This window comes from Pelecanus crispus, chromosome 1, assembly GCF_030463565.1.
Source record: "Pelecanus crispus isolate bPelCri1 chromosome 1, bPelCri1.pri, whole genome shotgun sequence".
Classification (NCBI taxonomy): domain Eukaryota; kingdom Metazoa; phylum Chordata; class Aves; order Pelecaniformes; family Pelecanidae; genus Pelecanus; species Pelecanus crispus.
Window position 1 is genome coordinate 184,365,624 of NC_134643.1, and position 13,122 is coordinate 184,378,745.

Here is a 13,122-nt window from a genome sequence, read left to right on the forward strand (position 1 = left end):
GTTATGTACATGAGGATTTCTCCTGAGTTAGTCAGGTCACATACAGTCTTGTATGACTGGAGTGAGAGAGACTGAAAAGAGAAAGTCAGCTGCAGAAATGCAAAGATATTTCATGGCCTGGAGGAAATACTGTATGCCAGAAGAAACGTGAAGAAGGGTCTTTAGCTCTTTTACAAGCTTTTTCCCAAAACCTAAGGATGTTCACTGGTCATGATAAAACTGAGACAGAGAAGCGTGTGCAGGTATTTATTGTTTTACGTGATCTGGTATTCCATTAGCAAAGCATGACATATTTATATGTGTCTCTGAAGACTGACCGTAAACCCAGAATGTACTCTTACGTTTTTGTGGGAAAAGGTGTTTAAATGACAGCAGAGGCTGAGCAGGAGCAATGACACAAAGCAATGTTGCATCCTGCTTATGAGAAGCAGCAACAGAGAGAGAGAGACCTGTGCCCTGAAAGGATGCCAGAGGTTCTATCTACACTGCTGAAGGCACCCGTCCCAGGGAGTGCTCCCTGCTGCAGACCAAGAGTAGAGGATAGTGCTCCACACTGCTGAGCACTAGGTCACTAAAGCAGACTGGCTATGCCCACAATACATAGAAATCAGTGCTGGATCTTTTCTGAGACTCATGGTCTGAGGCAAGGTGTAATGATCTTTTTTTTTTTTTTTTTCCTTTCTCCCCAGAACAAAGTGAATAATGTGAGGGCTCTGCTGAGGCTCACCAAAACGATCTTTTCACAGCACGAAAGTGAGGCCATGTATTACATGCCCAGGGGTGTGTAGTTAGGGCATGTATGAGGTCAGGATAATTATTGAAGGGAAGAAACAAACCTGCTTCATTCTTGTCTACCACACCTTTTAAAAAAATTTTCTGGATATGTTTGGAGGTTAGCTGCTTGATGCATTGTGAGCTTCAGCATGAATTACCATTCATGCAATCTGGAGCCACAGGGGACCTGCACACCGGAGGGAATTTGGAACTGAAACTGATTAACACCAGAGATGTACTCACAGCAGGCAGTGAGGAAACATATTCAAGCTAAGAGAAGTTTAGGAGTACATATTCCCCTGTGTATCTGGGGAAAATGTACCTGGGATAGGTAATAGCTAATTATCCATTCAACATGTATCCTTTTCTTTTTAATTCAGTCTTACTTAATACTAAGTGATCTTTCTTCCATGGTGATGTGAGGCAAAGTTTAATCCCACCAGAGCAGGTACCGAGCTTTAGAGGGGAATAGGAATTCAAGGAAATAGTGATTATTATCACTTATAATGTTTTATACCAATGTACAAGAGCTTTCTGGATTTTTTTTTAACCTTGTAAAGTTTCATGCCATAGTAACTACACTTTCTCTCCCTGTCTTGCCACCATATATTCAAACCTACTCTCTCCATCCATCCATTAAGCATTTAGGTAGAAGATGACCTTCACAATTAAAAAGTCTTTTGCTCTTTTTTTTAAATGAATTACAGCCTTTACATATTAGTGCTAAATAGAGATAGCCTCTCTTCACTGACAGTGCCCTGAGCAATACAAAATTCCTGTTTGTCAGTAGACATCCCTGCTATGTCAATGCTTATCACTAAAATGAGAAAATAATAATAAAAAACCTTCTTTTTTAAGGATGACACACTCCTCTGGCACTGTAGTCTCTGTTGGCACCATATGATCAGATCAAAATAAGAGTGACTTGGGGGAGTGTGGCAGAGCAAATGATTCACAGTGAATAATTTAATAACATTTAGCCTCTTTTCCGTGTGTCAAGTGCCCACAAGTAGATTAATACTTTCTCAAATATATTCATTACCTGCAACTATTCACCACATATTTTCTCTCAATACAATGGATCTTGAATTGTTCATTTGAACTGTTTATTCAAATGCAATATTATTTTTCTTGACATACAAATTTTGTTCAATGAATGGATAAATGCAAATGAAGTCAGGTATCTGGTGGAAATATCTTAGATTAAAAATTCATAATTTACTCTCTCAAATATTTGCTATGTGAGCAGTAAACATATTTCTAGCAGCACGTTTTCACTAGAATGCCTGAAAAAATTGTGAGTACAACTAGAAGACATTTAATAGCTATATTGAATTTGTTAAGGTAGTCTCCTAGAATGGGAAACCAAATCAACAAAAAAGATTAACCCAGTTCCTCCCACCCCCAAAAAACCCATCATAAAACAAAATCAAGCCAATATTAAAAGAAACAGGTCTGGTATTAATTTCTTTCTTAAACCAGTTTCTTCTGGGTAGTCTTTAAAGTTTTGGGATAAGTTCTGATGTCTCTTTGTTTTTCCTCTCCTTCTCTAAAGCATTCAGATATACACTGAGCAACATTATCTGTGAAAAGTTATCTATAGCAGCACAGCGGTCAGCCTCACCGCTTGGCCAGGAGTCCTTGGAACAGTAGTTTTAGAATTGTAATCTGCCTTTTTTTTACTAGCAAATGTGACAGCCCTTTGGCAGACCTCTCATAAACTCTCCCAACTCTCATTTCCAAGTGCTTTACTACATGTTGCATATTCTTTCTCTAAAAGCTAGTTCAGCAGGAATGATCAAAACAGATATTAAAGCCGTTTACCTGTTCTGTGCTCCTTGCAATATTTCATGATGGTAACGAGGCTCTCCAGAGAAGACTATTGAGATGTTACAGTGTTTACTAGTACCTACTGCTTTTCAATCCCATTACTCTTTTGCAGCATGCTGCATTGATCATTCATTTGTATTGCACATGGACTCATTCAAGCATACACAAGGTTGAATTCCTCCAGCTGTTACTATTGTGCTTGACCATAAAGGAGAAATAGTTCATGCATGACCCCCCTTTTTGTAACTCTGATACCTGTGGCATTATTTTTCTTTATCATCTGTAAAGAGGACCCAAAATTTGTTTTACCCAAAATGCCAGATTCACTGTAAAGCTAGATATGGATTTCTGCAACTGATGGACACAAGGTTAGTAAAAGGGCGAGGGGTTGAGATAGGTCATTCATTGACAGCCATTGTACAGACAGAAGGCACCTACTGCTGCTGCCACCTGATATGCTGACAAAGGCTCTAACTGTTGCTCAGTTTCCTTTTTGTAGCTATATTCACAACTTTTAAGTTGCTGAGACTTGGTTCCCCTTTCCTTTCATGCCTTTTATTTTATCCTTATCACTTCAATATCTTTTCTTGAGAGATTTGCAGGCAGGTTATCACTGCAGCAGAAGTCTCAGCATCTTTTAGTTCATACCATACCCATACATACTCTCCAAAATTGGAAATGCCTGGTTTTAGACCAGCAGAACAGGTCTGGTAGTGGTAACCAGGATCAGCCAAGAGTCCAGATCCCCAGACAAGTCTGTAGGGATGGGGAACATCCAAGGTCAGGCTGGGAAGTCATCCGCAAGCCAGGGTCAGGATCAGGTCTGGAGACAGCAAGCAGGGTCAGACATAGCTCAGCAATTTCTGGGCAGGTCTACAGTGATGAAGCAGACTGAGATCAAGCCAGAAAGTCAAGTCTGCAGTATGCTGTATTTACCCTTGTTTCACTAAACCTTTTGTTCATTTGAGATTTACTCAAATTACAATCATCAGCACCTATACTGATCAAGTGGGGAATCCAAACACATAGTTGGACCTGATAAATCATCTCTTTTTTTCTTACCATATACCTAGCCATACCCTGTGGTAGCTACAATGAGAAAGAAAAGTGTGAACTTTCTCTAGAACCCATCTTTTTCATAACATATTCTTAATCACAAGGCAAACACTGCAGGTCCATTTCCCTGCTAGCAGCATGGTACTGCATTTCCTTTGGGTCTGTGTTTTGCCTGATTCATAGCCATATTCTGTACTCTTTTCCCTAAATATCTTCAGTATTATCCTGTTGAATACCTATTCTGAAGCAAGGTCCCATCTTCAACTAACCATAGTGAGGTGATATTACTCTGCTTCTAATGCTGTCCCCAAAGTCATTCTCTATTGCTGTTACTGTGTTTTATAAACAACAGATGCTCTGTACCCCTTGTCCATCTTAAACAATTGCTTGTTTAGATGTAGCATCAGAAAAGGCCACCTTGGCAACAAACAAACATAGAATCCCCCATTCCAAAGTCTGGACTATAGGTCATGCTTTTCCTGTGCTAACTGCTCTGGGTGGAGATGTGAAGATGATTCCAGCTCTTCTGTCTTTTCTCTGGGTTTAAAGAAATAGAGTTCCCAGAACACTTGTAATTCTGGCAAAAGAATTCATTTAATGAATTTTGCTCCAACTAAACACAGTCATACATGTGGTCAGTGGGTAAGACTCATACCCATACCAATGCAAAAGAACAGTAGAAAGCAAAGTACAACCTTTTACTACTGAGCTAACTTTCCTCCTTTCATTCATGCCAGAATTGTTTTGGCCATGAACTGAAAAAAAAGGAAAAATCCTCCTGCATAAGAATAGCTAGTTTTCATCTTTCACCAGAGAAATTCAAGAGGCTGTATTTGGTAATTATAGGTCAAACTTTAAAAAGGCGTGTGAAGATACATCAAATCCTCTTACGTCTAGTCTTACTGACTTGTCCTTAGGTTCTGCTGGTACTGTGGATATCAGTACTATTTTAATTATTAATTTTTCCCAGGCTTTATGTTCAATGCTTTCTTTTCTCAGTGGAAATCTTAAAATATAGTTGTACATTTTTGTCTTAAAATCTATGTTCCAGTTATGTACTTTTCAGCACATAGTTTACAGACACTTGCAAATTCAGGAAAGCTAGCTAAGGGAAGAAAGCTGTATTGTCAGAGAGTTTAATTATGAAAGTATGCAAGGGGCTGAAAATCATAAAAAACTACTCTCATTTTATTCCTTCAGTTATATCTATTATACCTGAACAAAAATTAGTTCAGAGAGTCCCATGGCCTGTGTTAAGTCTGACAAGATGATTAAGATGATCTTTTCTGGCCTTAGAATTTATGAACCTATGAAATGACTTATACGTGATATGTTGAAAAGTTATGCCAGTTTAAGCCTTGTGCCAACAAACTGAGTTTATTTTACATAAGAGTATCTTTTTGTACAGATACACCTTTTGTACAGATACAGTTGTGAATTTCCTTTAAAGTGGACAGGAGGAAGCTGATTTGCATGAGTTTGCGCACCAAGGATCCTGAAGACAATACAGGTCAAATAGGCTCCCAACTTACTTTTAACTTACATCTTCTTCTTGCGTCCTGCATAATGATTGCACCAATTTACAGTCCTTTATACATCAGCAGAATGAAAGCAAGTAAAAAAGATTCCAAGTGAGTTTAATGGGCAGTGCTCTAATTTAGACGACCTTATGAATAATTTTTGGACTTTCCCCATAGAAATTAATGGTGTGGAATGTCCATTAATTCACCTATTCCATCCCCTACAGTACAATAAATCTACCCTGGCCTTATGTGGGTCTACCTTAGATGAGAAAGTAATGAGAAGCTGTCTTAGAAAGCACCTGTTTGGCCAATGATTTGGGAGAAATTTCTGACCACGTAGGAGGGGAAATATATAACAGATCGATTTAGACATATGACTCAGAAGTAATTTGCCATTCAGGAATAAAATATACGTAGCAATAGAAACCCTTCTAATCTGTCTAATTTTGCTATACCATTCATAACAGAGATTGCACAGAAAATTCAGCCATTTCCACCCATTTCTAATTTTCTAACAACCAGGTGCCACAGTGATTTAATTTACAGAATATTACTAAGATCTTTTTACTTTTACAGTATTTTAGAACATGTTACTTTATAAAGCAAGATATGGCCACTGTGATGATCTGTCCTCTGAAATGTGGATACGAGGAAGAGACTGCATTGTACTAGGTACTCCACCATTGCTGAATGTGGAGTACAGTCCCAATTCAGTATTGCCCTGTTTGTATATGCAATATTGACATCAGTTCTTTTGGTTCAAGTATCTTAATAGGAGTTTACATACAGCTGATGAACCCTTTAATAACTGAACTTATTTTTCCCCAGTCATGTAGCCCTGGAATAGAATTTCTTATCTTCCAGTTTATTCAGTGTGACCACATGTTTGGACATACTAAAACACAAGCTTGTTTGCTTGTTTCTAGTTTAGAAGCATCCATATAACTTTCTAGTAACATATCATTCTTTCCATTATTTAATATTTCCAGTCTTTATTAGTCATATTTTATTCCATTATTGTAACAGTAATGTGAAATAGATGGGTGCAAAAATCCAAGACCTTATCTACACATAAGGTGGCCAAGGGCAGATCTCTGTTCCCCAAGCCAAGTTTTATGGGCTGACTAATGCCAAGATTGTTTAAATCTAGCCCTTTGTACAGCACATTGGCTACATTCACAGTCTGACCCCAAGGCATAACCACCATAGGGCTTCATCATGTGTAGTGGCTACTTGGGAAGAGAAATGCCACAACTCTGAATGTCCCCCGCTTCCTCCTTCTTCCCTCAGCTTTATATGCTGAGCATGACATCATATGGTATGGGATATCCCTTTGGTCAGTTGTGCTCAACTGTCCCAGCTGTGCCCCCTCCCAGCTTCTTGTGCAGCCCCAGCCTACTCGCTGGTGGGGTGGGGTGAGAAACAGAAAAGGCCTTGACTCTGTGTAAGCACTGCTCAGCAATAGCTAAAACATCCCCATGTTATCAACACTGTTTTGGTCACAAATCCAAAACACAGCACCATAATTGAGGAAAATTAACTCCATTGCAGCCAAAACCAGTACAATTACCCTTTCTAATCTCTTAACTAAAAGACCCCATGTGCTAACAAGACAAATACTTCAAAAAATCCCTAAACAAATTACGTAACACTCTTACCTTTATCAACTGAACATCCAGAATCACCAAATGCAGGTTAACAGGCCAGTTTGGCAGACTATAAACTCTAAATCTATGTTGAATGGTGTTAATGACATCACTGTATTTAGAGTTGGGTGGTGGGGTTTTTTTTTGTTTGGTTGGGTGGGTTTTTTTAAAAAATATTTGCATCCCATATTAGCAGTTCAGCAATTATTTTTCTCAGGATAAATGTCAGGCCAGCAGACCTATAGTTTTGTAGATCATTATGGCTTTTAAACATTGGCACTGTGTCTTTGAAGTACTACCATGAATAACTAAAACTAAGCTACAACTGTCAAATATAAAATCACAGTTTATTTATGATGTCTTATTTTTGCCAACATTTTATTTTGTATCTTTGTTTACTTCATCTAAAATTCCACCTTATTTATTCATTTATCACTTAGCAGAATTCTTGTTTACTTTTGTTTCTGTGTGTAAAGAAAAATTATAAAAAATGTGCTGATGCTCCTGTTCATACTTTCATTGATCTCTTTGCCAAATGCTCAGGTTAAACCACTCACCAGATTTGAGCACAAATTTCCCTTAGTTTGGGCTGTCAGTGCCAACAAGTGATTTCTCTGAGTTCCCCTGAAACAAGAGGTGTGGTCCAATTCACAAAATAAACTGGGCATTTACTTAAATTCTTGAAAGTTGCAGAGACTTAAGACACAGATGTTTTTGATCTTTTCTTCTTTTCTTTAATTGTACATAGCAGCTTTTGGTTTTATATACTTTAGCTATTACACCAGCTCAAAAGTTTTGTTGAGCATTTTTTTGTCTCATGGTGTATAGAGTAGATTGTCAGTGTAGCCCTTCTGGACTAAAGAAACATTGCACTGTTGCTTGAGAAGGGCAACAGCCTAGTCAACAGCCATACCCAGCTTGGTAGTCACCACTGTCCTTCCAAACATATTAGTAATTACTGGGCACTGTACTTTAATAATATATGGTGAAAAAGAAGCAAAATCTACATTAGTTATGGTACATCGTCCAAGAAAAATACTTCTATTTGCTGTGTAAGTAGCCTGGCACCTTCTTTTCAAAGAATATCTATTAAGATCAAGATTATCATTACATATATTTTAACTGTGGCATCATCAGCAACTGTATCCATATGTTACTTCTAATTCCAGTCTACAGCTACTGCTTTTTAGCAAGGAGATTTAAAAAACATTGACAATGTCTTTCAATGCTAAAAATTTACTGGAAGCTTTTAAAACTGTCAGGTTCTTTGCAGCAAATGAAGTGTACTGCTTAGAGAAAAGCAAACAAAGCTAAACATGTACTTGATATTGATTCAGTCTACACAACAGATGGCAACATGGATGCAAATAAAGTGCTTGTCCTTTTATTATTGTTAGTTAATATTTACATCACTGGAATGCCCAGAGGCCTCCGTCAGGAGCAGAGGCCCATTATGCTAGACACTACACAAATATGCACCGGAACATTTTGTTCCCGTATCATCTTTCTCCTGCTGCACACTAAACTCATTGATGACTCATTTGTATTGCCCAGAGAGTCGTTCAAGCATACAGAGGGTTGATTTCCTCCAGCTGCTCTGAAAAGTTTATAACCTAAGCAGCAAAGGAAGGAAGGAAGGAAGGAAGGGAAGAAAGCAAGCTTCTGAAATGTAAAATTTCACTTTGAAGGTTTTGCCTTGCATTTCTTATAGCACAGATGTGTTAGAATACCCCTTCACTGTCTTGTTTCTCAGGTTCCCTTCTTAGTTTCCCACTGCTCCACTGTTCCACTCATTTTCTTAATCCTGGCTCTTTCCCTTTGCTGCATTCTCCTTGCTTTTTCTCCACTGCTTTCATGGCCTATGCTTTTACCAGAACATCACCCCACATCCTCCAAGTCTGGTAAGACACTAGATGCTATATAGGAGTTACAAAGCATACAATATTCATTGGCCAACAAAGACATCTGTAAAAATTAAATAAAATAGTGCATTCAATTTTCAAATTCAAAATGTTCCACTGTTTTCATCCAGAATGTGATGTATTTTAATTATGACAATTAATGTGTTGCTGTATTATGTATAATCAGTTCTACAATGCAACTGAGTATTGTATATAATCAGTTCTCCACAGTGAAGCCTCTTTGGGAGTAAGTTTTTGTCTAAGGACTGTTTCTACCAGGTAGCAGGAGCAAGCCCCTCCAAATTAATCCTTGCCCTCAGCAGGTGCATCGTTCTGTCTCTCACAATTAAATCCTAGGGGAGTTTGAAATGAGATTTCAATCAGCTGCTCTCTGATCCTGTGAATGGGTCTCAACTACATTGGTATACAAAGTTTTTTCTCTTCTCTTTTGCTGCTTTCTCACCTCTTAGAAAGAAAAATTGAAAGACTTTTTTTAGAAGTCTCCTAAGTGTTTTGATGCTTAGGATTGAAACAGGAATTCACTATTCAGCTCATTTCAAATATGGTAGAAATCCAACTACCTAAAAAGAAGAACAGTTTTTATGATTTTAAAATTCAAGAGATGGAAAAATCAGGGTTTGTATGGAAATTTTGTTGCGGCATAAACTAGAAAGTACTGTAGTATTAGCCTTACAAAAACAAAAAAACCCAACCCCCCCAAAAAAACCCCGAAACAAACCCAAAACTTAAATGTAAAAGAAATTATTCCTTTGCAAAATAAAAACATTCAATTAGTATTAAAGAAATATTATCAATGTCATTATGGTATCTTATAAGAAAATTATATAAACATGGAAAAAATTTAAGAGAAGTATTGCTTAGACTTAGTACTACAACTCTGTACTACCCATAGTAACGAAGGGTTCCTGATAAAATTTAAAAGAACAAAATCCTTTATATTTGCAGTCAGTCATCATTAGGGTTCAGAGTTAATACCCATACTGCTACCTTATACCTCTTCAAAAATGTCACAGATAGTGATTTGTGCATACAGTGTCACACAGCATTTATTTGACGAAATGTTAAATAGCATTAATGTTAAATAATGTTATTGCTAGTAGTATCTTTCTTCAGTAACACTTGGGGCTAAAAGAAATATATCTGCAGAGACTGCTGACCGGTACAGCTTACTCTAAACTTACACTTCAAGAATCACTAAAACCAGATGGTAAGTATATTCACACTAAGTTTCTTTGGGAACTATTGGCTAACATCAGGGAGCACTGAGGTCCACTAACAGTCATTACTGAAGTATTGACTCATATTTTTGTAGAGAAGAAAAAAACTTGTTAATAATATCAAAATAAAAGGATAACGGATTATGTATAATCTTCATGCAGCTACTCCTATGCAAGACTGGTAATACTGTCCCAGTTACTATTACTGTGCTGCACTATTACAGGAAATGAGAAGCACTGCAATATTCCCACAAAGAAAACAAGATTATGCTGTTCCATACAGATACCTCCCTTTTACTGATACTACCTTTTGTCAGGGGCTGTTTCTTGTAAAATAGTTCTGGTAGGATTATGTAGTTAGCAGTATTTGCTGTAAATCAAACAGAAACACTAGGTCAAGGTCTCACCTGGAAAACTGGGGAAAAATTATATTAACTGCCTATGTTTGATAAGTAATAATTCCTGATTCTTTAGTAATAATTCTGGCTTTAAAAAGAACAGGTAATAGTGAATGCAAAAATTAACCTAGAAGTTAAGATAATGGGAGGGGAAGGTTGATCCATAATGGACTGGCAAATAATAGAACAATGTTATTTGTGAAAGCTCCCACCTCAGGATGTTTTGACAACAGATACTGTCTCATGATCATGAAAAGCTGTTGTTATTCAACCATTATCCATCAACTATCCCTTCTTGCATCTCCCGCAGCTTATTGTCCAGTAGGGAACTGGAATTGTTTAGCCTAGAGAAGAGGAGGCTGAGGGGAGACCTTATTGCTCTCTACAACTACCTGAAAGGAGGTTGTAGTGAGGTGGGTGTTGGTCTCTTCTCCCACGTAGTTAGCGATAGGACGAGAGGAAATGGGCTCAAGCTGTGCCAGGGGAGGTTTAGGTTGGAAATTAGGAAAAATTTCTTTACGGAAAGGGTAGTCAAGCATTGGAAGAGGCTGCCCAGAGAGGTGGTGGAGTCACCATCGCTGGAAGTGTTAAAAATTGGGTAGATGTGGCGCTTCGGGACATGGTTTAGTCTAGTCTACCCTTGATTGGCTTAGAGTAGACTTGGTAGTGTAGGTTAATGGTTGGACTGGATGATCTTAAAGGTCTTTTCCAACCTAAATGATTCTATGATTCTATGATTGATAATCCACATTTTGGACAAGACCACCTCTTGTCCTTCTGACACATGCAGTTCCAGAGGATCAAGCAAAATGATTGCTCTCTATTTGGCAAGGTTGCCTACAGACAGTTTTCTGGCTTCAAATGAAGCACTCCCAGCTTATCTGAATATTGCCTTATAATACTGCCATCTTACTCAGGTCTAAAGCCATTACTATAATATCGAGTGGGAGACTGTAAATAGACACGCATGAGCCATGCATGCTCCTAACTAATGAGATGAACATTTTCCATTCCTTCTGGAATAAAGCTTTGGATCAAATCCTATCAACTAGCTCTAGTGGTATCAGTTACATGACTAGATTCTATTGCCCAGCTCTTTGATTTATCTTCCAGTTTGATGCAAGAAACAGTTCTGGAATTCATTTCCAAACCTTGATTTTTGTAATTAAATGCGAATGTAGTGGCCTGAATCTGCACCAAAAATGCCTTAGAACATGCACTGTGAGCTGTACATGTTCTCCATAAGTCCCTAACATTTGGGACATTTTGGTAGCACAATATGAGTGTTACAGCAATCACAAGTCTACAGTCAGGAGCTTGTTATCTATTTCAGAGCAGTAATCTGAACTCTGTTCAGCTGGCATTTTTGGCAGTGGCACACATCTAATCAGAAGTTCTTGCTCCCCAGCTCATGCCAACTATGGTAATGGCATAACCCCTCACTGACAGCCTTGATGACCTTCCTTTATAAGCAGTCCAATTGCACAAGGTAAAAAACAGGAATGACAAGAACAATGTGTAAGGTCACAAATTCAGATACTAGCAGTAAATCATAGGCTTCAAATGCCAATAAAGCTAGAAATAATGAATGCCACTGATAGCAGCTTTCAATATGAAAAAGTTATTTTTAATGTTTTTTAAAACAACACAAGTATGGCTTTAAAAGTCATACAAGCTTATTCTGGTGATGCAGATAGTAGCAGCCTCTGCAGCAAGGAGGTCAGATTCTATTCTGGTTTATGTCAAGGACTCAAAATAATATTCCAGGTTGACATTGGGGACAAGGAAGGAAGAATCTGACCCTTAAAAGCTTGTATTAAAGACAGGACAACAAGTTTCTTGTCAAAGACACTTGGTTTCAATTTGTGTGTAGTTTAGCCTATATTCTTATCATAGTTCCGGAGGGTAGACATAAAAATATCACTCTTATGAACCCCAATATGACTTACTTGAGCTTTATTACAAACCATGTGTAATGGGTTTTTTTCAGTATGGAAAAAATCACCCAAATAGATTTCTGATGTATCTATTCTGTATTGGGCTTGATCCCTATCACTGCTCTGTTTTTTTATTGACACAATTCAACCATAAACTGATGAGTCACTCTTACTTTAGCCTAGCATATATGAAAGAAGAAAGGTTCAAACAGTATGAAAAAGCTAATGTAAGGCAGACTTATGTTGCTAGTACGGGTTAGAGGAATTTTCTTAACTTCTTTTTGCCAAAAAAAATTTAATGTTTTGCTGCTGAAAAGAAGAAGACAGGCTATAGATTGTTTTCTGTTACAGTACTTTATGAGCCATATAATTTGCTATGTGTCACATATGTCAAATAATGCTTATTAATAAAGTTAATCTTGAGCTATTGGCTAATTCATCTGAAAATTCCTTAGCACCCACACATGATATAACCTTTTTGTACATGTGAGTCATTCACTTAAACTAAGGAAATGTTTGTGGCAGTGTAAGACATTAATTAGTTATCAGTCTAAGAAGATTCCAGGAATGAATGTTCAAACTCCTTGTATTTTAACAGATGGCAAAGAGATTAAGTCAAATAATTGACCTTCGTATGACAAAAAAATGTCATAGAGGAGAACAAGTCCTTAGTGTATCTGTTAAACACAGAGAAAGAGCATGCAAAAGCAAGCAAAAATCTAATCAGCAAAAAGGGACACAGTTATTTCTACACAGAAATATATTATACATTGGATGTCATTCAGGGTACTTGTAGCCTTCAGTCTATGATTCACATTG